Source organism: Somniosus microcephalus, chromosome 7 (assembly GCF_052327205.1).
Source record: "Somniosus microcephalus isolate GS21.2 chromosome 7, FLI_Smic_1.0, whole genome shotgun sequence".
Lineage (NCBI taxonomy): Eukaryota > Metazoa > Chordata > Chondrichthyes > Squaliformes > Somniosidae > Somniosus > Somniosus microcephalus.
In genome coordinates, this window is record NC_140993.1 from 11,600,597 (window position 1) to 11,625,460 (window position 24,864).

At 49.9% G+C, this 24,864-nt stretch overlaps 1 protein-coding gene across 5 annotated transcripts in view; it reads right to left on the reverse strand.

The window, feature by feature from the left end:
* Positions 1-24,864, reverse strand: part of LOC147114515 (zinc finger protein 521-like) — a 740,808-nt gene that overhangs the window by 71,406 nt on the left and 644,538 nt on the right. The window lies entirely within an intron of this gene.

Genomic DNA, 24,864 nt, shown 5'->3' on the forward strand with positions numbered 1-24,864 from the left:
CCCGGGTCCCTGGCGCTGTGAGGCAACAGTGCTAACCACTGGTTACCTGAGTGGACCAATCTGTGCCATCAGTTTGTGCATTACCGCACTGACTCCACTCTAAAGTACCTCATTGGCTGTGAAGCACTTTGAGACGTCCGGTGGTGGTGAAAGGCGCTATATAAATGCAAGTCTTTCTTTCTTTTCTTTCTGTGATGTGTGATTTCAAGTGATGAGTGCTTTTAAGACTAGTATTGTAGTAAGAGCTGTCAGAATGATACAGCACAGAGGGAGGCCATGCGGCCCATCGAGCCTGTGCCGGCTCTTTGAAAGAGCTCTCCAATTAGTCTCACTCTCCCCCCCACCCCGCTCTTTCCCCACAGCCCTGCAAACTTTTCATCTTCAAGTATTTCTCCAATTCCCCTTTTGAAAGTTACTATTGAATCTGCTTCCACCGCCCTTTCAGGCAGCGCGTTCCAGATCACAACAACTCACTGTGTAATTATTTTCCCCCCTCTGGTTCTTTTGCCAACAACAACAACAACAATTTGCATTTATATAGCACCTTTAACGTAGTGAAACCTCCCAAGGTGCTTCACAGGAGCGATTATCAAACAAAATTTGACACCGAGCCACATAAGGAGATATTAGGACAGATGAGCAAGAGCTTGGTCAAAGAGGTAGGTTTTAAGGAGCGTCTTAAAGAAAGAGAGAGGCGGAGAGGTTTAGGGAGGGAATTCCAGAGCTTGGGGCCTTGAGCTTAGGGACTTTCTGCTTTGTTTTGACTGGTACTTGCTAGATAAGCTTATTGAGGTTTCAGGAGTGCCAATGGTTAAGAGCTGTTAATGAGACAGAAAGCATTTGGCATGAAAGAGGTAGCCAAACGCCTTTAGCAACACAAGAAGGGTAGGGCCACCATTTCAGATCAGAGGAGGTAGAGACCGCCCTTCAGCCAATCAAATCGTTGAAGGTGGCAGGGCAGGTTGAGAAAGCGGTTAAAAAAGGGATCCTGGGCTTCATGAATAGAGGCACAGAGTACAAAAGTGTGGAAATTATGATGAACCTGTATAAAACACTGGTTTGGCCTCAACTGGAGTATTGTGTCCAATTCTGGTCACCGCACTTTAGGAAGGATGTGAAGGCCTTAGAGAGGGTGCAGAAAAGATTTAGGAGAATGATTCCAGGGATGAGGGACTTCAGTTACGTGGATAGACTGGAGACAGTCCAAAGATGTGCGGGTTAGGTTGATTGGCTATGATAAATTAACCCTTAGTGTTAGGGGGATTAAATACGTGGGGATAGGGTGGGATATGTGTTGATGTAGGGGTTACGGGGATCGGGTGGGATATGTGTCGGTGCAGGCTCGATGGGCCGAAATGGCCTCTATCTGCACTGTGGGGTTTCTGTGATTCTGTGATTCTGTGAAGCTGGGGTTGTTCTCCTTGAAGCAGAGAAGGTTGAGAGGAGATTTGATAGAGGTGTTCAAAATCATGAGGGGTCTGGACAGAGTAGATAGAGAGAAACTGTTCCCATTGGCAGAAGGGTGGAGAGCCAGAGGACACAGATTTAAGGTGATTGGCAGAAGAACCAAAGGTGACATGAGGATAAACTTTTTTACTCAGCGAGTGGTTAGGATCTGGAATGCACTGCCTGAGAGGGTGGTGGAGGCAGACTCAATCGTGGCTTTCAAAAGGGAATTGGATAAGTACCTGAAGGAAAAAAAAATTGCAGGGCTACGGGGAAAGGGCGGGGGAGTGGGACTAGCTGAGGTGCTCTCGCAGAGAGCCGGCACGGACTCGACGGGCCAAATGGCCTCCTTCTGTGCTGTAACCATTCTATGACTCTAGGCCTAGAAATTGGGTTGGGGCGCCAAAGTGGCGCAAAAGTCGCCTGAGCGCAGGATTTAGCGCAGCGATCTGAGTGATACCGATCGCCAGAAATTCAGTTTCAGTGCCCCTCGAGGGAGACGGGGTGAGGCTCGAGGCGCTCCGCGTCCCTCTTAGGGCGCTGAAACTGATTATCGCAGCGCAACGTGCCGCAGCGCCACATGCTGCGGCACAGCACGCTGCGGTACTGCAGGCCTTCCTCCCACTGTTAAGGGGGAGGGGCCTGCAACAGCGCGATCCCCGCTCACGAGTGCCGGCAAATGAGCCCAGCACCAAGGAGAAGTGCCGGGCTCTCGGGAAACAGCTGGCAATGCCGCGGGGGGGGGGGGGGTCAGGAGGCCGGGGACGGAGGTGCTGGCAGGCGGCCGCCAAAAAAGCGGCCGCCCCGCACCTCCACCTTAACTTGCGCCGCTGCCGGCACAGTAAGGCCCCGTGAACCGGGCGCGGGTAGCGAGCGGCGCAACTGCGGCGTTCGCTACCAAATATCGTGAACAGGACACGAATGGGGCGCTGCGCACACCGATGACGTCATCGGTGGCGGCGCAGCGCAAATGCCTAACGCCACCATTAGCGCCCCTACTGAATATCGCCGGAGACGCAGCCAGTGGCGCTACAGCCGCTGACTGCCTCTTTAGGCGCTAACAGGTGGCGCTACTCACCCAATTTCTCCCCCTATGAATTCAACTCTTGACTGTCAGCAAACACGGATTGTGTTCCTCTAGGTTTCACCTGTAAGTAAGATTTTCTTGTCACACAATCTAGCCATGTTGACCAGACAGCGGCATCCTGTCCTCCAGGTGGCATGATTGCAGCAGGCAAGTGGGGTTTACAGTTGCTATTAACCTTTTGACTTTCGCATTTATGAGATCCTTGTTGAACTATGTATAATGCAATTTTGCTAAGCCATGTACAATTTCATGATAGCTCATCACATTAACGAGACACCAAAATACAGACGGTAAATTACACAATCCTGACTTGGAAATATGTCGGCCGTTCCTTCATCGTCGCTGGGTCAAAATCCTGGAACTCCCTCCCTAACAGCACTGTGGGAGTACCTTCACCACACGGACTGCAGCGGTTCAAGAAGGCGGCAATTAGGGATGGGCAATAAATGCCGGCCTTGCCAGCGACGCCCACAACCCATGAATAAAATTTTTTTTAAATGAATAAATGCTAACTTATTAATCTTGCTTTCAACTAAGTTTAAAGCACCAGAATTTAGTTATAACCTAACCTGCTCAACTAATTAATGGTATAGCTGTTCTAAAGAAAGACTCGCATTTCTCCAGCGCCTTTTACGACCACCGGACGTCCCAAAGCACTTTACAGCCAATGAAGTACTTTTTGAAGTGTAGTCACTGTTGTAATGTAGGAAATGCAGCAGCCAATTTGCGCACAGCAAGCTCCCACAAACAGCAATGTGATAATGACTGGATAATCTGGTTTTTGTTATGTTGGTTGAGGGATAAATATTGGCCCCAGGACACCGGGGAGAACTCCCCTGCTCTTCTTCGAAATATTGCCGTGGGATCTTTTGCGTCCACCTGAGAGAGCAGATGGGGTCTCGGTTTAACGTCTCATCCGAAAGGCGGCACCTCCGACAGTGCAGCACTCCCTCAGTACTGCCCCTCCGACAGTGTAGCACTCCCTCAGTACTGCCCCTCTGACAGTGTAGCACTCCCTCAGTACTGCCCCTCCGACAGTGCAGTGCTCCCTCAGTACTGCCCCTCCAACACTGCAGTGCTCCCTCAGTACTGCCCCTCCAACACTGCAGTGCTCCCTCAGTACTGCCCCTCCGACAGTGCGGCGCTCCCTCAGTACTGCCCCTCCGACAGTGCAGCGCTCCCTCAGTACTGCCCCTCCAACAGTGCAGCACTCCCTCAGTACTGCCCCTCTGACAGTGCAGCGCTCCCTCAGTACTGCCCCTCCGACAGTGCAGCGCTCCCTCAGTACTGCCCCTCCGACAGTGCAGCGTTCCCTCAGTACTGCCCCTCCGACAGTGCAGCGCGCCCTCAGTACTGCCCCTCCGACAGTGCAGCATTCCCTCAGTACTGCCCCTCCGACAGTGCAGCGCTCCCTCAGTACTGCCCCTCCGACAGTGCAGCGCGCCCTCAGTACTGCCGCTCCGACAGTGCAGCATTCCCTCAGTACTGCCCCTCCGACAGTGCAGCGCTCCCTCAGTACTGCCCCTCCGACAGTGCGGCACTCCCTCAGTACTGCCCCTCTGACAGTGCAGCACTCCCTCAGTACTGCCCCTCCGACAGTGCAGCGCTCCCTCAGTACTGCCCCTCCGACAGTGCGGCACTCCCTCAGTACTGCCCCTCCGACAGTGCAGCACTCCCTCAGTACTGCCCCTCCGACAGTGCAGTGCTCCCTCAGTACTGCCCCTCCGACAGTGCAACGCTCCCTCAGTACTGCCCCTCCGACAGTGCAGCCCTCCCTCAGTACTGCCCCTCCGACAGTGCAGTACTCCCTCAGTACTGCCCCTCCAACACTGCAGTGCTCCCTCAGTACTGCCCCTCTGACAGTGCAGCGCTCCCTCAGTACTGCCCCTCCGACAGTGCAGCACTCCCTCAGTACTGCCCCTCCGACAGTGCAGCACTCCCTCAGTACTGCCCCTCCGACAGTGCGGCGCTCCCTCAGTACTGCCCCTCCGACAGTGCGGCGCTCCCTCAGTACTGCCCCCTCCGACAGTGCGGCGCTCCCTCAGTACTGCCCCTCCGACAGTGCGGCACTCCCTCAGTACTGCCCCTCCAACAGTGCGGCGCTCCCTCAGTACTGCCCCTCCGACAGTGCGGCACTCCCTCAGTACTGCCCCTCCGACAGTGCGGCGCTCCCTCAGTACGGCCCCTCCGACAGTGCGGCGCTCCCTCAGTACTGCCCCTCCGACAGTGCAGCGCTCCCTCAGTACCGCCCCTCCGACAGTGCAGCGCTCCCTCAGTACTGCCTCTCCGACAGTGCGGCGCTCCCTCAGTACTGCCCCTCCGACAGTGCGGCGCTCCCTCAGTACTGCACTGGGAGTGTCAGCCTGGATTTTTGTGCTCGAGTCTCTGGACAATCTGACAGAGATTGCGCGACAGTGACAAACTCACACTGATGAGCAGGGGGACATAGGAACAGGAGTAGACCATCCAGCCCCTCGAACCTGTTCCACCATTCAGTTAGATCATGGCTGATCAGTATCTTAACTCCATCCACCTTAATACCCTTGCCTAACAAAAGTTTTGAAATTTTCAACCGACCCCCGCTGCCACAGCTTTTTGAGGGGAGAGAGTTCCAGATTTCCACTACCCTTTGTGTGAAGAAGTGTTTCCTGACATCACGCCTGAACGGTCTGGCTCTGATTTTAAGGTTCAAGATCCCATGGCCACTATTTCGAAGAAGAGCAGGGGAGTTCGCCCCGGTGTCCTGGTCAACATTCATCCCTCAACCAACATCACTGAAAGAGATTATCTGTTCTTATATCAGATTGCTGTTTGTGGGAGCTTGCTGTGCAGAAATTGGCTGCCACGTTTCCTGCATTACAACAGTGACTACACTTCAAAAAGATACTTAATTGGCTGTAAAGAGCTTTGCGATGTCCTGAGGTCGTGAAAGGCGCTATATAAATGCGTTATCTCTTTCTTTCTTTCCTTAGTTTCTCGTGTTTGACTCGTGTGGAGCCTAAACACCAGCACAATATAAACACCAGCACAATAGCAGTGGGCAGCATGGTGGCATAGTGGTTAGCACTGTTGCCTCACAGCGCCAGAGACCCGGGTTCGAATCCGGCCTCGGGTGACTGTCTGTGTGGAGTTTGCACATTCTCCCCGTGTTTGCGTGGGGGTGCTCCGGTTTCCTCCCACAGTCCAAAGATGTGTGGGTTAGGTTGATTGGCTATGATAAATTGACCCTTAGTGTTAGGGGGATTAAATACGTGGGGTTACGGGGATAGGGTGGGATATGTGTTGGTGTAGGGGTTACGGGGATCGGGTGGGATATGTGTCGGTGCAGGCTCGATGGGCCGAAATGGCCTCTATCTGCACTGTGGGGTTTCTGTGATTCTGTGAATATAAACACCAGCACAATATAAAGACCAGCACAGCCTTGTTGGGCCGAATGGTCTGTTTCTGTGCTGGATGTACTTCTATGTCTTCCTCTTCAATTCTTGTGTTTCTAACTTCTGTATTTATCCACAGCATTCTGAAACTTGAAGTAGTCTCTTTTTTTAAAAACAGCTTCCATTTATTCTGCAGCCTTACAATATCCGTTTAAAAAATATCCTGTTATTGATCTGCCAGGTTCTCTTTCCACCTCAGCTCACCTCAGCTCACTCCTAATCTTTCTAAAATCTAACCTATTCTAAACTGGCACCCTCGTTTCAGTATTAAATTTCCCCCCTTTCCATTTGGACATTAAACCGTAACATATTACAACCACTGCTCCCAAGGTGCTAACCCACATTGAACTAACGCCTCGATTTTAAAATTCTCATCCTTGTTTTCAAATCCCTCCAGGGCCTCGTCCCTCCCTATCTCTGTAATCTCCTCCAGCCCCACAACCCTACGAGATCTCTGCGCTCCTCTAATTCTGGCCTCTTGAACATCCCCGATTTCCTTTGCTCCGCCATTGGCGGCCGTGCCTTCAGCTGCCCGGGCCCCAAGCTCTGGAATTCCCTCCCTAAACCTCTCCGCCTCTCTCTCCTCCTTTAAGACGCTCCTTAAAACCAAACTCTTTGACCAAGCTTTTGGTCACCTGCCCTAATATCACCTTATGTGGCTCAGTGTCAAATTTTGTCTGATAATCGTTCCTGTGAAGCACCATGGGACGTTTTACTACGTTAAAGGCGCTATATAAATACAAGTTGTTGCTGTTATTGAACTCTTTTATCTGATCAATTTCATCATTCATAATCACCCAGAGAGTGGTGAGAATGTGGAACTCGCTACCACAGGGAGTGGTTGAGGCGAATAGTATCGATGCATTTAAGGGGAAGCAAAATAAGTAGATGAGGGAGAAGGGAATAGAAGGATATGGTGATAGGATGAGATGAAGAGGGGCGGGAGGAGGCTGGTGTGGAGCAGAAACACCGGCCTGTTTCTGTGCTGTCTGATTCTATATATTTCTATGTAAAATACACATTACGATAAGGGGTGGATTGTGCAAAACATAATCACTTCTGATGCCGCTGACATAAGTCGTTTGTGGTTGTGAGTGACATAGAATGCACAGAATGCTCATCCAGGCAAGTGGAGAGTATTCCATCACAATCCTGACTTGTGCCTTGTAGATGGTGGAAAGGCTTTGGGGAGTCAGGAGGTGAGACACTCGCCGCAGAATACCCAGCCTCTGACCTGCTCTTGTAGCCACAGTATTTATGTGGCTGGTCCAGTTAAGTTTCTGGTCAATGGTGACCCCCAGGATGTTGATGGTGGGGGATTTGGTGATGGTAATGCCATTGAATGTCAAGGGGAGGTGGTTAGACTCTCGCTTGTTGGAAATAGTCATTGCCTGGCACTTGTGTGGCGCGAATGTTACCTGCCACTTATCAGCCCAAGCCTGAACGTCGTCCAGGTCTTGCTGCATGTGGGCATGGACTGCTTCATTATCTGAGGAGTTGTGAATGGCACTGAACACTGTGCAATCATCAGCGAACGTCCCCACTTCTGACCTTATGTTGGAGGGAAGGTCATTGATGAAGCAGCTGAAGATGGTTGGGCCGTGGAGACATATTCCTTTTGTATTGACATAACTACCCCAGATATGAGTCTTAATGGTCAAAAACAGATGGTGTCATCAGACTGGAACCTGCGTGAGCCAAGTGCGCTGCCAACGTGACATCTTTACAATTGGATTTTGGGTTTGGGTGTCCGCCAGTGATTGGTTCAAGAGGACTCCTTAGGTTTTGAATGAGAGTAAGGGTATAAGAAGGTGGTCTTAACAGCCGCAAGGTGAAGAAGATTTCAGGAGTAAAAGATTTCAGGGAGAATCAAGGAGACACCCAGGAGACGGAGAGAGAGAGAGAGGGGCAAGAGACACAGGGTGCAGCCTGCTGACGGATGCGGCTCCTACCCAGAGTATAAGGGGTAATATAAGTCTCAGTTATACTCTGTAAACTGCTGCTCGAATACTGTAATGTATTAAGTCTTGCTTGTGTTGGATAAAGTTAAATCACTGTCCCCAATACGGGTCAACCTCGAATCATTTGGAACCCGAGTCCCTCTGGGATCTTAAAGCGCTCATTCCCACATCCCCCACTGTTTGTCCATAACCCTGTAGGTTCCCCACCCTCAAGTACCCATCCAACTCCCTTTCAAAACGACTTGTGGATTCCGCCTCCCCGACGCGCATCCTTTACCGAAACTGCACGGGTTCCGCGGAAGTACAAACCGCTACGTGGCGTGCTGGTACACGCTCGAATATTCAACCGAAACCCGGATCCTACTGAAAACCTAGCGGGGTCAAAAATGTTCAAAGCGATGGCTTCAATCAGTATCAGAGTGCACTGCAAAAACAGGCGAGTGAGACTGGAGAGACATTTTCTGCACAAAGGCAGTGCGTTTTGGCACGAGGCCACACAATGAGTCCGACGTTAAATTCTGTTGTATGAATATTTCAGTGCAATTGTTCCTTGTGTGATTTTTTTTCCTTTGGCTTCCAAATGGTCCCAGGCTTAAAAACACAGCAGCGATTGAGAAATCAGCAGCAAATATTAAGTTATTCTTACAAAGTTAAAATTTACAAATAAAGCCAATTCAACAAGGACATAAACAGTGTTAAACATTTACTCAACTCTATCTAGTGTCAGCCGTGGCTCGCCTCTGAGCCTAAAAGGTTGTGGGTTCAAGTCCCACTCCAGAGACATAAGCACAAAAAATTCTAGGCTGACACTCCCAGTGCAGTGCTGAGGGAGCACTGCACTGTCGGAGGTGCCATCTTTCAGATGAGACATTAAACCGAGGCCCTGTCTGCTCTCTCAGGTGGACGAAAAAGATCCCACGGCCACTATTTCACAGATGAGCAGGGAGGAGTTCTTTCCTGGTGTCCTGGCCAATATTTATCCCTCAATCAACATCACTTAAAAAAACCCAAAGGATCTGGTCATTGTCATGCTGCTATCTGTGGGAGCTTGCTGTGCGCGAATTGGCTGCCGCGTTTCCCACATTGTAACAGTGGCTACACTTCAAAAAAATACTTCAGGGACAGAGGGACCTGGGAGTTAATGTGCATAGGACCCTGAAGGCGGCGGGACATATTGAGAGAGTGGTTAACAAAGCATATGGGATCTTGGGCTTCATAAATAGAGGTATTGGGCCGTGCAGGTGGGATTGGAGGCGTGTGGAGGGTTAAAATCCCGAAATCAGGGGGCACGAACACCATCCTGCCCCCAACCCGCCTCCATGCCAGTTTCAAAGGAGGCCAGTACCTCCTTAACAGGCAGTTTTTAGCCTAATCCCTATTTTTATTGGTGAAGTGTGGGATTCCCGACGGCTCCAAACCACGCCAAGTTAGTGAGGCGGGCCGTCGGGGTGAAGGGCTTGGAGGGGTCGAGATGTCCGGTGTTCAGGTGAGTCATAAGTGCAGAGTTAAGTGTGTTTGGTGTGTGTAAAGTGTTTAAAGAAGTTTTACTTACCTTTACAGCCTTCCTTCCTTCAGGTCTCGGGAGTCCCTCATCTCACCGGCACAGAAAGCAGAATGGCCGCGAGCTGTCAAAAGCTCCAGCATTCAGCTTTCTGTTCCGGGGAGATCTCTAAATCATCCTGAGAGGAAGGAATTAACCTGGAGTACAGATTGTCAGTCAAACAGCTGTCAAACACTGCTATTTCCTCTGTCAAAAGGTCTTGACAGATGAAATATCAATCTGTGACGTCACCTGTTGCCGGGTGGCCCTTAATTGGCCTGCTGAGCCCGCTGGGCGGGCTCAACAAGGTCAATCAAGTCAAAATCGCGTGGGTTGGCGAGAACTCGATGGAGGCAGGACTACAACCCTGAAAGTTGTAGTCCCGCCTCCTATCCGCCTCCTCAATGAAAATCCAGCCCATTGAGTACAAAAGTAGAGAAGTTATGCTGAACCTTTATAAAGCTCTGGTTAGGCCACAACTGGAGTATTGCGTCCAGTTCTGGTCACCACATTTTAGCAAGGATGTGAAGGCCCTTGAGAGGGTGCAGAGGAGATTTATCAGAATGGTTCCAGGGATGGGGGATCTTAGCTCCAAGGTCAGGTTGGAGAAGCTGGATTTGTTTTCATTAGAGCAAAGGAGGTTGAGGGGTGATTTGATAGAGGTGTACAAGATTCATGACGGGTTTGGATAGGCTAGACGGGGAAAGGCTGCTCCCACGAGTTGATGGTACAAGGACTAGGGGACACAGATTTAAGGTTTTGGGCAAGAGATACAGGGGGGATGTGAGGAAAAACTTTTTTACGCAGCGAGTGGTGAGGACCTGGAACTCGCTGCCGACGGAAGTGGTGGAAACGGAGACACTCAATGTTTTCAAGGGGAGACTGGATAGGCACTTGAGGGAAATAAACTTGCAGGGCTACGGGGATAGAGCGGGGGAATGGGACTGACTGGATTGTGCTCCAGAGAGCCGGCACGGGCTCGATGGGCCGAATGGCCTCCTTCTGCGCCGTTATTACTCAATGGGCTGGATTTTCATTGAGGAGGCGGGTAGGAGGCGGGACTACAACTTTCGGGGTTATAGTCCCGCCTCCATCGAGTTCTAGCCAACCCACGCGATTTTGACTTGATTGACCTTGTTGAGCCCGCCCAGCGGGCGTGGAGGCGGGTTGGGGGCGGGATGGGGTGGTGCCCCCCCGATTTCGGGATTTTAACCCCCCACACGCCTCCAATCCCGCCTCCACGGCCCAATGAAAATCCAGCCCTATGACTCTATAGCTGTAAAGCGCTTTGAGACGTCCAGTGGTCGTGAAAGGCGCGATAGAAATGTAAGCCTTTCTTCTTTCTTTTCTTAACATAGAAACATAGAAGATAGGAGCAGGAGTAGGCCATTCGGCCCCTCGAGCCTGCTCCGCCATTCAATGAGATCATGGCTGATCATCTAAATTCAGTACCCAGTCCCTGCCTTCTCCCCATATCCCTTGATCCCTTTAGCCTCAAGAAATATATCCAACTCTTTCTTGAATATATTTAATGAACTGGCCTCCACCGCCCTCTGTGGCAGAGAATTCCACAGGTTCACCACTCTCTGGGTGAAGAAATTCCTCCTCATCTCAGTCCTAAATGGCTTACCCCTTATCCTTAGACTGTGACCCCTGGTTCTGGACTCCCCCGCCATCGGGAACATCCTTCCTGCATCTAGTCTGTCTAGTCCTGTTAGAATTTTATAAGTTTCAATGAGATCCCCCTCTCTAACAACTTCCTAGAATAGGTCTTAACTACATCCGTCTCCTAGTACGCTCAGATCCTCCAGGGAGGTGAAAATATTAGCTGAAAACTGACTCCCGTGTCAGTCTGCATGAGACTGCTTGCCTCAGGACCCTAGCTGATGGAAGCGGGGTGGGGGGGGCGGGGTGGGGGGGTTGGGGGCTGGGGGAAGAGTCCCAGGAGTTAGTCGTTCAGCTCAAGACTCTGGGCAGAGCGCGGGTCCTTTGAGGACTGATTATAAAGCAGCTTTCCTCTGCTCAATAAAAAAACACAGAGGCAGGGAAAAAAAAAATGAGCAGCCTCTTACAAACTGGCGTTTGCAGGAAAGACATTTCACCTGTCATGGATCCTGTCAGGGTTTTAAAATTTCAGTTCATACAAAAAAAAATAATAACTGACCGAGTTTGAGTTTCAGCTGCACAACTGCACCGTCTCAAATGATTCTCCGCACCCTGGAGAATGCTGAAACATATCTAAAGCATGTCCTTTCTGTCCTGATTTTACTGTTGGCTTGAGTGCAAGAAAAATGAGCATGTCCTCGCTTTGGGTTATCAAAATGCTGCTTCACATCCCCTTTGAGAAATTCTACCTGTCATAGATCTGTCAAGAGTTCAGAATTTGCAGTCTGCTAAGGCAGTCAGTGTCCTTCATCTCTGGAGACATGTTGGGTTCAATATCCAACAAAGGAAAGAGAGGAGGTGGTTGATGGTTAGAGGCCCCTGTGTTGTCTTTTTATTTTTGTCTTGTTGTACGCGAGGAATGAGCAGAGTAACAACCTGATATGATGCTGTTGTCACTGCGCAATGGAGAGATCATATCGTCCTCCAGTCGTGCCCGGTGATGGGGAGGGGGAGGATGGGGCAGTGGGGGGGGGGCCATGTGCCATGGGTAAACATAGATGTTGTGTATGTACCTTTAAGAGAAGAACTGATTCTATACTGCAGTACCGGCAGTGACCACACCTGTATAAAAAGCCCTAGCAGGCTTCTGTACTTCAGTCTTAAGCTTACCCTCTGTTCAGTAAATACCTGTTATTATTGTTCTCCTGCAGTCTGAGTATTATTGATCCTCGGACACTACACTGGCGACGGGCAGGTTCGAACTCACCTGCCGTACTGCATCACCTCACGGGGATCTTTTCCCTGAAGAGAAGCTTCTTGGAGGTCGAAGTCAGAACGGCGGGCGTCGACCGCGGGCAACCGCCCAGGGATCCATCGGAGAGTTGCAGGGGAGGCTGTGGAGAGCTGGGCCTGGCTCCCCAGTCGAGGTATTCCAGCAAGTCGTGCTGGTAGCAGGTAGTGCGCTGACCCTTCTGGACTGCGGCGGGCTCGGGCTCAATCGAGCGGCTCTGCAAAGGGGCCGTGCAGCATCGTCGGGAGGAAGAGAGAAAGAGAGGGTGGAGTGCACAGGGCGCGGTCGGTGCTCAAGAACCGGGCAGCGTGGAGAGGATAGAACGAGGGGAAGGAAAAGTGATACGCGCCGAAGCCGCGGGTCGCCGCCATTACCCTGTAGAACGCTAGGAGCAGCGTGGCAGCAAGGGGAAGAAGGAAAAGCGCGGGAGGCGCCATTTTATTCCATTGGGGAAGAAGGAAAAGCGCGGGAGGCGCCATTTTATTCCATTGGGGAAGAAGAAAAAGCGCGGGAGGCGCCATTTAAAATCACCCAAGATGCCGAAGAGTGGCAGTATCACTGCTTTCGACAACGAGGTAGAAGACTGGACCACGTATGTGGAAAGAATTGAAGTGTACTGCAATGCCAATGAGGTGCCAATGGAAAGAAGGTGTCGGTATTATTAAATTTGATGGGCGCGAGAACGTACGGCCTATTGCGGAATTTAATTACCCCAGCTAAACCAATGGAGAAAAGTTTTGAAGAGATTGTTAATATCTTACAGGAACACCTAAACCCTACACCGCTGTTGATAGCAGAAAGATTCAAGTTCCATAAAAGAAACCAGCACAAAGATGAGAACAATGCTGACTATCTTACGGAACTACGTAAGTTATCGAAGCACTGCCAGTTCGGAGCAGGACTGGCAGACACCTTACGGGATAAGTTTGTCTGCGGGCTCCAGAGTGAAGGAACCCAGAAATGACTACTTTCGGAAAAGGACCTGACGCTAGAACAGGCTTTCAGCGTGGCAGTATCCTACGAAGCAGCAGCACGGGGAGCTGCGGAAATACAACAGAAACCACAAGAATACAGCGCTAACTAAATGGCGTATGGAGCAGAAAAGTGCTATCGCTGCGGCAGAACAACCCATGATCAGAAGGACTGCTGGTTTAAGGACAAAGTATGCAGGCAATGCGGGAAAATGGGACATATAGCAAGAGTCTGCAGGTCGGGAAAGAAAACCAACACTACAAGAACTACTAAGGAAAAGTACAAGAAAGTAAAAAAAATGACAGACAGTAGTTCGGAAGATCAGGAGAGTGATAATGACTCCGGGAGCAGGAGACTAAGTTGTCTAAAGTTACACAACGTGATCGCAAAGGAGGATCACCGAACCATTTGGGTCACCCTCATGATAGCAGGGTCCCAAGTAAAGATGGAATTGGATACAGGATCAGCCCTAACTGTCATGAATCGACGAGACTATGCGCGGCTATTCTCACACATACACTTAAAGGACACGTCCATTGTATTGAAGACATACACGGGGCAAAAAAGTCTACCCCAGAGGAAAAATAAGGGTGCCAGTTAAATACAACGGCAAGGAAACACAGAAACTGTATCTATATATACTACAAGATGGAGGACCACCATTATTGGGACGTGAATGGATCCGAAAAATACAATTGGATTGGCATTCCATTCAGGCGCTAACTGTGACTGACAAAAAGGATGATGTCGTCACACCTGGACGACTGTCAAAAATTCTAACTGACGCAAAAGGGGTGTTCCAACAAGGACTTGGGACTCTAAAAAGGCAGATAAGGTAGATAATTTCTTGTTTGCTTACCGGAATGCGACACATGCAGTCACCAACCAAGCTCCAGCCATAATGTTCTTCAACCGAAGGCTAAGATGTCGCCTGGATTTGCTCAAACCAAACATAAGACGAGATGTTGAGGATAAGCAATTCCAGCACATCAATGAGAAGCCAACCCGGAGCTTCAAGATAGGGCAACCAGTCTTGGCCCGCGACTACCGAACAGAAAAATGGCAGCCAGGCACGATATGCACACAGCAGGGACCACTAATGTACACAGTGGACGTTGGAGAGAGCATCGTGAGACGCCATGCTGACCAGATTCTAGAGTCACAGGAACAAGCCAAACCTATACCACGAGCATGTGCACTGGTAATGAACCCGAAGTACAGATTGCGTCTACCTCAGAAGCAGTGGTATTGGAAGCTGATGAACCAACCAATGACAATGAGCCAGAATCGACTCCGCCGCAAGAACAGGATACTCGAGAAAGGCGCTATCCAGTCAGGATCAGGAAGCCTCCTCAAAGACTGAACTTATAAATAATTATTTTAGTTGATGTATATAGTACAGAGAAAATTGTAATTGTAATTAGTTATTATTTAGTTGTTAAATGAATGTAATGTACTGTTTATCTAAAAGGGGAGGGATTGTTGTGTATGTACCTTTAAGAGAAGAACTGATTTTATACTGCAGTACTGGCAGTGACCACACCTGTATAAAAAGCCCGAGCAGGCTTCTGTACTTCAGTCTTAAGCTTACCCTCTGTTCAGTAAATACCTGTTATTATTGTTCTCCTGCAGTCCGTGTATTATTGATACGCGGACACTACAATAGAAACATAGAAGATAGGAGCAGGAGTAGGCCATTCGGCCCCTTGAGCCTGCTCCGCCATTCAATGCGATCATGGCTGATCATCCAAACTCAGTACCCTGTCCCTGCTTTCTCCCCATATCCCTTGATCCCTTTAGCTTCAAGAAATATATCTAACTCTTTCTTGAATATATTTAATGAATTGGCCTCAACTGCCTTCTGTGGTAGAGAATTCCACAGGTTCACCACTCTTTGGGTGAAAAAATTCCCCCACCATCGGGAACATCCTTCCTGCATCTAGTCTGTCTAGTCCTGTTAGAACTTTATAAGTTTCAATGAGATCCCCTCTTATTCTTCTAAACTCCAGTGAGTATAAGCCCAATCGACCCAATCTCTCCTCATACGTCATTCCTGCCATCTCAGGTATCAGTCTGGTGAATCTTCGCTGCACTCCCTCCATGGCCAGAACATCCTTCGGTAGGTAAGGCGACCAAAACTGCACACAATACTCAAAGTGTGGTCTCACCAAGGCCCTGTACAACTGCAGCAAGACATCCTTGTTCCTGTACTCGAACCCTCTCGCTATGAAGGCCAACATACCATTTGCCTTCTTAACCGCCTGCTGCACCTGCATGCTTACCTTCAGCGACTGGTGCACAAGGACACCCAGGTCTCGTTGCACTTCCCCTTCTCCCAATCTATTGCCATTCAGATAATAATCTGCCTTCCTGTTTTTGACACCAAAGTGGATAACCTCGCATTTATCCACATTATACCGCATCTGCCATGGGTAGTCTTGCACGGGCCATGTGCCGTGGGTAGTCTCGCACAAAGTGGGCAAACCGCTGGCGCTGTTCAAGGGCTTGTGTCTTCAGTCACAAAGGCTGTCAAGGCAGCACAGGGGACCTTATCCTCTCCGTCAGCAAGAAGTCCCGGCTTCCACCCCCAGAACACCGCCCGTCTCCGCCCCTTGCCTCAGCTCGGCCGCTGCTGAAGCACTCATCCGTGTCTTTCTTACCTCCAGACCCCACTCGCACCCTCCGTAAACTTGAGCTCATTCAAGCTTCCGTGTTTTTTTTATGAGCAGAGGAGGACCGCTTTATAATCCGTCCTCAAAGGAGCCGTGTGCAGCCCCGGAGACCTGAAGTGAGTGAATAACTCCTGGGCCTCACCGGCAGCCCCTCCCCCTCACCCCGGGCAGGCTACTATCAGGAAGGGTCCTGAGGCAAGCAGTATCGTGCAGACTGACACGGGAGTGAGTTTTCAGCTGCTATGTTGTGTCAGCCGTGGTAGCGCCCTCACCTCTGGAGTCAGAAGGTCGTGGGTTCAAGTCCCACTCCAGAGACTTGAGCACAAAAATCCAGGCTGACACTCCCAGTGCAGTGTTGAGGGAGTGCCGCACTGTCGGAGGTGCCGTCTTTCGGATGAGACGTTAAACCGAGGCCCTGTCTGCTCTCTCAGGTGAACGTAAAAGATCCCACGGCATTATTCCGAAGAAGAGCAGGGGAGTTCTCTCCGGTGTCCTGGGCCAATATTTATCCCTCAATCAACATAACATAAGCAGATTATCTGGTCATTATCACATTGCTGTTTGTGGGAGCTTGCTGTGCACAAATTGGCTGCCGCATTTCCTACATTACAACAGTGACTACACTTCAAAAAGTACTTCATTGGCTGTAAAGCACTTTGGGACTTCTGGAGGTTGTGAAAGGTGCTAAAGAAATGCAAGTCTTTCTTTCAAAAAACTCGGCTGCCCGTGTCCTAACTTGCATCAAGTCCCATTCATCCATCACTCCTCGATTTAAAAATTCTCATCCTTGTTTTCAAGTCCCTCCAGGACCTCGCCCCCTCCCTATCTCTGTAATCTCCTCCAGCCCCACAACCCCCCCGAGATCTCTGCGCTCCTCCAATTCTGGCCTCTTGAGCATCCCCCGATTTCCATCGCTCCACCATTGGCGGCCGTGCCTTCAGCTGCCTGGGCCCTAAGCTCTGGAATTCCCTCCCTAAACCTCTCCGCCTCTCTCTCCTCCTTTAAGACGCTCCTTAAAACCTCCATCTTTGACCAAGCTTTTGGTCACCTGCCCTAATATCTCCTTACGGGGCTCGGTGTCAAATGTTGTCTGATAATCGCTCCTGTGAAGCGCTTTGGGACGTTTTACTATGTTAGAGGCGCTGTCTAAATGCAGGGTGTTGTTGTTGAAGAATCACACGTGAGAGGAGTTCGGACGCGGTTGTGAATAATCTTGAGCGTGTCCACGGTGCCAGGCTGCTCCGTCAGTAGAGTCAGCAGCTTTCCGAGGAGAGGTTTGCGAAAGTGGAGCATGCAAATGTCAGTGGTACATCGGGGAGTGCTCTTAATCTTCGAGGCTGAGCTGGAGCCAGGCACTGACACTTGAGTTAGAACGCTAGCCAAAGAATACCTAAAGCGCACAGCGAATGTAATCAAGAGCCTGGTGGATTGCTGCCTTCTGTTCTGGCCTCTCTCTTTAATACTTTCAAATATTCGCACATTCTTACCGCATGAACCAGAGGGGACATTTTTCTCACACAGCGAGTTGTTGTGATCTGGAACGCGCTGCCTGAAAGGGCGGTGGAAGCAGATTCAATAGTAACTTTCAAAAGAGGATTGGATAAATACTTGAAAAGGAAAAATTTGCAGGGCTAATGGGGAAAGAGCAGAGGGGAGTGTGACTGATCGGAGCGCTCTTTCAAAGAGCCGGCACAGGCACGATGGGCCGAATGGCCTCCTCCTGCGCTGTATCGTTCTATGATTCTAAAATCTCTCCACTCAAAAGCACCACTGTGCCCAGTTTCGGACAACATTGGTGACAACACAATCCAAACCCAGAGTTTGATCGCCATTGACCTTTCCAAGCAGAGCAGTAATCTTCAGTCACAACAAGGCCTGAATCTCACAAACTAACCACTCTGACTGCCCTCTCCCACCAAACCCCGCCCCCGCTCACTCTCACCACCCATCTCCACCTGCATCAAAGCCTCAGACATAAAACAACATGTTTTTTTATTCGCTCCCGGGATGTGGGTGTCGCTGGCAAGGCCGGCATTTATTGCCCATCCCTAGTTGCCCCTTGAGAAGGTGGTGGGGAGCCGCCATTTCACAGGGCAGTTAAGAGTCAACCACATTGCTGTGGGTCTGGAGTCACATATAGGCCCAGACCGGGTCAGGACGGCAGATTTGTCTTCTTCCAAATCTTTATTTTTAAAAGACTTGCCTCTCACGACCTCAGGATGTCTCAAAACGCTTTACAGCCAATGAAGTACTCTTGAAGTGTAGTCACTGTTGTACAGGAAACTTTGGTTTATCCGGAGGCTGTATGTCCGGAATACTCGATCTAACGGCAAAAATCAGGAGCCGTTTTCTGTAAGTTTTTTTAGATCTCGTTCTTTTTTTTCCCCAGTCAGCCACTGCAAGGTCTGTAGCTATAGCAACAGCTTCAGCTAGAGACGCTTGCAGCTGCAGCCGACTCTTTAGAAGCTGTTGCTAAGCAACAGTGTTTGATGTCAGATACGGAGATGAAAATCTCCGTATGCTTCAACATTAACTTTGTATGTCCGGCAGTTTTGATAGATCGGCAACACGCCGGTCCCGTCGGTGCCGGATATCACAAAGTTTCCTGTAATGTGGGAAACACGGCAGCCAATTTGCACACAGCAAGCGCCCACAAACAGCAATGTGATAATGACCAGATAATCTGTTTTAGTGATGTTGGTTGAGGGATAAATATTGGCCAGGACACCAGGGCGAACTCCTCTGCTCTTCGAAATAGTGTCATAGGATCTTTTACGTCCACCTGAGAGAGCAGACGGGGCCTCGGTTTGACGTCTCATCCAAAAGACGGCACCTCCGACAGTGCAGCACTCCCGCAGCACTGCACTGGGAGTGTCAGCCTAGATTTTTGTGCTCAAGTCTCTGGAGTGGGACTTCAACCTACAACCTTCTGACTCAAAAGTGAGAGTGCTGCCCACTGAGCCACAGCTGACGCTACTTTCAATCGCACTTCATAATTTCATGTGAATCTATTTGTGGAGAAAGGGTTAAGCATTATAAAAAAAGGCTGTCTCCTGATGTAATTAGATATACTGTGGGGGATGAAGGAGTTCTTTCCAAATGCATTTCTAAGAATCATAAAAGTTTATGGCACAGAAGGAAGCCATTCGGCCCATCGTGTCCATGCCGGCCGATAAAGATCTCTCCAGCCTAATCCCACTTTTCAGCACTTGGTCCATAGCCCTGCAGGTTACGGCACTTCAAGTGCATATCCAAGTACGTTTTAAATGCGATAAGGGTTTCTGCCTCTCTCACCCTTTCAGGCAGTGAGTTCCAGACCCCCCACCACCCTCTGGGTGAAGAAATTTCCCCTCAAATCCCCTCTAATCCTTCTACCAATTACTTTAAATCTATGCCCCCTGGTTATTGACCTCTCTGCTAAGGGAAATAGGTCCTTCCTGTCCACTCTATCTAGGCCCCTCATAATTTTATACACCTCAATTCGGTCTCCCCTCAGCCTCCTCTGTTCCAAAGAAAACAACCCCAGCCGATCCAGGGCGAAAAAAGTTCCCCTCAACTCCCCTCTAATCCTTCTACCAGTTAATTTAAATCTATGCCCCCCTGGTTGACTGCAATTGTCTCTTTGCAAGATATTCATTCTCTAATAATTTTTAGACACTGAAATGTAAATGAATTTCTGGTTTAAAGTAAAGTGTTTTAATGTGATTTTTCTTGTGTCTCTGTTCGACAACTGGTCTATAAGGACTGTAAATATCATTCTCCACAGGTTTGTTGCTCTCAAGGTATGAATTATCCAGCACTCACATCTCACGCCTCCAATATGAAAAATGCTACATACAGTGACAACACATAAACTTCCAACAGAGTGCTCTGCTTCCATTAAATCCTAATCTTTCAAACACAATTGCAGAATTGATTAGGGTACACAGACACAAAAAAAAACCCCGCACAAGGCCGCAGCGAACGCACATTGCTGCAGGTTCGTTACAAATATCCCCGTCCCTGTGTTCAAATCCCTCCACGGCCTCAGCCCCCCTCTCTACCAATGCTCCCACTAACCTGTGCGGCAGCGCAGTCACTTGCTCACGTCCCGGGGCAGGCCACTCGCCGGCTTTCACGCCGTGGGTACCGCGTGCGTGCGCGCAAACATTTCGAACGGGCCACACATTGGGCAAGGCAGGAGGCAGTGAAGCTGACAGGGGGGAACGTTGCCTACAACCCCCACCCGAGATCTCCGCCCTCCTCCACTTCCGGCCTCTTGCGCATCCCCCGATTTCCATCGCTCCATCATTGGCGGCCGTGCCTTCAGCTGCCTGGGCTCCGAGCTCTGGAATTCTCTCCCTAAACCTCTCCGCCTCGCTCCCTCTCTCTCCTCCTTTAAGACGCTCCTTAAAACCCACCTCTTTGACCAAGCGTTTGGTCACCGGTCTTAATATCTCCTTATGTGGCTCGGTGTCAAATTTTGTCTCATAATCGCTCCTGTGAAGCGCCCTGGGACATTTTACTACGTTAAAGGCGCTATATAAATGCAAGTTGTTGTTGATGTGAGTGAATTTGCAGACAAAAGACATAGATAAAGGAAAAAGAGAGACTTGCATTTCTATAGCGCCTTTCACAACCTCAGGACGTCCCAAAGCGCTTTACAGCCAATGAAGTACTTTTTGAAGCGTAGTCACTGTTGTCATGTATGAATTACGGTAGCCAATTTGCGCACAGCAAGGTCCCACCAACAGCAATCAGATAAATGACCAGATCATCTATTTTTTGTTTCGTGATGTTGATTGAGGGATAGATATTGGCCAGGACACTGGGGGAGAACTCCCCTGCTCTTCTTCAAAATAGTACATTTAATAGTTTGGTCACAACAGCAACATTTATACAGCGCCTTCAATGCAGTGAAACATCCCAAGGCGCTGCACAGGAGCGATTATTAAACATAAATCTGACACCGAGCCAATAAGGAGATATTAGAGCAGCTAACCAAAAGCTTGGTCAAAGAGGTAGGTTTTAAGGAGAGAGAGGCGGAGAGGTTTAGGGAGGGAATTCTAGAGCTTGGGGGCCCAGGCAGCTGAAGGCACGGCCGCCAATGGTGGAGCGATGAAAATCGGGGGGTGTGCAAGAAGCCAGGATTAGAGGAGCGCCGAGATCTCGGAGGGTTGTAGGACTATGCAAGGTTGGATTGATGCTGCAGAGTTTTGCTTTGTTGGGAGTGTGGGCAAGGGCTCGGGAAATATTTCCCCGAACTTCGACTACTAGGAGGCTCAGTCCTGCCTACTCATCTCGAACAGCAGGTAGAGTGGGTTGGAGAGAGCACACGTGGTCTGTGGAGGCAATGGGCAAGGATTGTTCCCCATTTCAATCTCACCTACCTGTCATTGAGCGACATTGACCAGAAATGGAAATAGTAAAGGATACCATACAACACAGGACTACTTGCATGCCAAACAACGGAAGCAACATGCGATAGACAGAGCTAAGCAATCTCACAACCATCGGATCAAATCAAAGCTCTGCAGTCCGGCCACATCCAGTCGTGAGTGGTGGTGGACAATTAAACAGTTAACAGGAGGTGGAGGCTCCAAAAATATCCCCATCCTCAATGATGGTGGAGCCCAGCACGTGAGTGCAAAAGACAAGGCTGAAGCATTTGCAACTATCTTCAGCCAGAAGTGCCGAGTGGATGATCCATCTCGGCCTCCTCTTGAGGTCCCCAGCATCACAGATGCCAGTCTTCAGCCCATTCAATTCACTCCACGTGATGTCAAGAAACGGCTGAAGACACTGGATACTGCAAAGGCTATGGGCCCTGATAACATTCCGACAATAGTACTGAAGACTTGTGCTCCAGAACTAGCTGCGCCCCTAGCCAAGCTGTTCCAGTACAGCTACAACACTGGCATCTACCCGGCAATGTGGAAAATTGCCCAAGTATGTCCTGTCTACAAAAAGCAGGACAAATCCGACCCGGCCAATTACCGTCCCATCAGTCTACTCTCAATCATCAGCAAAGTGATGGAAGGTGTCGTCGACAGTGCTATCAAGCGGCACTTACTCAGCAATAACCTGCTAACTGACGCCCAGTTTGGGTTCCACCAGGGCCACTCAGCTCCTGACCTCATTACAGCCTTGGTCCAAACATGGACAAAAGAGCTGAACTCAAGAGGTGAGGTGAGAGTGACTGCCCTTGACATCAGGGCAGCATTTGATCGAGTGTGGCATCAAGGAGCCCTAGCAAAACTGAAGTCAATGGGAATCAAGGGGAAAACTCTCCATTGGTTGGAATCATACCTAGCACAAAGGAAGTTGGCTGTGGTTGTTAGAGGTCATTCATCTCAATCACATGACATCACTGCAGGAGTTCCTCAAGGTAGTGTCCTAGGCCCAACCATCTTCAGCTGTTTCATCAATGACCTTCCCTCCATCATAAGGTCAGAAGTGGGGATGTTCACCGATGATTGCACACTGTTCAGCACCATTCGAGACTCGTCAGATACTGACGCAGTCCGTGTCCATATGCAGCAAGACCTGGACAACATTCAGACTTGGGCTGACAAGTGGCAAGTAACATTCGCACCACACAAGTGCCAGGCAATGACCATCTCCAACAAGCGAGACTCCAACCATCTCCCCTTGACATTCAATGGCATTACCATCGCTGAATCCCCCACTATCAACATCCTCGGGGTTACCATTGATCAGAAACTGAACTGGACCAGCCATATAAATACTGTGGCTACAAGAGCAGGCCAGAGGCTGGGAATTCTGCGGCGAGTGTCTCACCTCCTGACTCCCCAAAGCCTTTCCACCATCTACAAGGCACAAGTCAGGAGTGTGATGGAATACTCTCCACTTGCCTGGATGAGTGCAGCTCCAACAACACTCAAGAAGCTTGACACCATTCAGGATAAAGCAGCCCGCTTGATTGGCACTCCATCCACCACCTTCAACATTCACTCCCTCCACCACCGGCGCACTGTGGCTGCAGTGTGTACCATCTACAAGATGCACTGCAGCAACTCGCCAAAGCTCCTTCAACAGCACCTTCCAAACCCGCGACCTCTACCACTTAGAAGGACAAGGGCAGCAGACGCATGGGAACATCACCGCCTACAAGTTCCCCTCCAAGCCACACACCATCCTGACTTGGACCTGTATCGCCGTTCCTTCACTGTCGCTGGGCCAAAATCCTGGAACTCCCTCCCTAACAGCATTGTGGGTGTACCTACACCATATGGACTGCAGCGGTTCAAGAAGGCGGCTCACCACCATCTTCTCAAGGGCAATTAGGGATGGGCACTAAATGCAGGCCTAGCCAACGACGCCCACATCCCATCAATGAATAAAAAAAAAAGAATAGTCAAGAGAAGAATTACAGAAAGCAATGAGTAGGGATAGCTTGAATTATTGGTTTGAGTTTTATGTGGATAAATAGCATTGAATTTGAGACTCCAGGTTCAGTAAGTTTGTGTCTCTAACTCATCCACGGTTAGGCGTGTATTCCCGGGAATATAGAAGGTTAAGGGGTGATTCGATTGAGGTTTTTAGCACTTTGAAGGGAATTGATGGGTGGTAGAGGCAGGAACCCTCACAACATTCAAGAAGCATTTAGATGAGCACTTGAAACGCCATAGCGTACAAGGCTACGGACCAAGTGCTGGAAAATGGGATTAGAATAGGCAAGGCTTGATGGCCGGCGTGGACACGATGGGCCGAAGGGCCTCTTTCTGTGCTGTATCACTCTATGACTCTATAGGGCTGGATTTTCATTGAGGAGGCGGGTAGGAGGCAGGACTACAACTTTCGGGGTTGTAGTCCCGCCTCCATTGAGTTGTAGCCAACCCACGCGATTTTGACTTGATTGACCTTGTTGAGCCCGCCCAGCGGGGTCAGCAGGCCAATTAAGGGCCACCCGGCAACAGGTGACATCACAGATTGACATTTCATCTGTCAAGACCTTTTGACAGATGAAATATCAGCGTTTGACAGCTGTTTGAAGCTGTCAAACACTGACAATCTGTACTCCAAGTTAATTCCTTCCTCTCAGGATGATTTAGAGATCTCCCCGGAACAGAAAGCTGAATGCTGCAATTTTTGGCAGATCGTGGCCATTCTGCTTTCTGTGCCGGTGAGATGAGGGACTCCCGAGACCTGAAGGAAGGAAGGCTGTAAAGGTAAGTAAACTTCTTTAAACACTTTAAACACACTTACCTCTGCACTCATGCACCCATCACTCACCTGAACACCGGACATCTCGACCCCTCCAAGCCCTTCAGCCCGACGGCCCGCCTCGCTAACTTGGCGTGGTTTGGCGCTTCGGGAATCTCACACTTCACCAATGAAAATAGGGATTAGGCTAAAAACTGCCTGTTATCTACCTGTTAACAGGCAGTTAATTGGCACTAATCCCCTTCCCGCCTCAGGGAGGCGGGTCCCAGTGCGGGTCGGGTACCCGCCTCCTTTGAAACTGGCATGGAGGCGGGTTGGGGGCGGGATGGGGTCAGGACCCCCGATTTTGGGATTTTTACCCCCCACACGCCTCCAATCCCGCCTCCACGGCTCATTTCTTCACACAAAGGGTGGTCGAAGTGTGGGACCCTCTCCCACAAAGAGCAGTCGGTGCTGGGGCTCAATGAATAATTATAAATCTGAGATCGATAGATTTTTCCAACTCAAGGGTATTAAGGGATATGGAGCCAAGGCGAGTGGATGGTGTTGGGATACAGATCAGCCATGATCTCATTGGATGGCGGAATGGGCTCCTCCCATTCCGACGATCAGTCTATGCCTCTCTGATGTCCTGAATAAAGTCGACACTATGGAGCGTCTTTTCAAAAAAGGATGGTTTATGGATTCGGG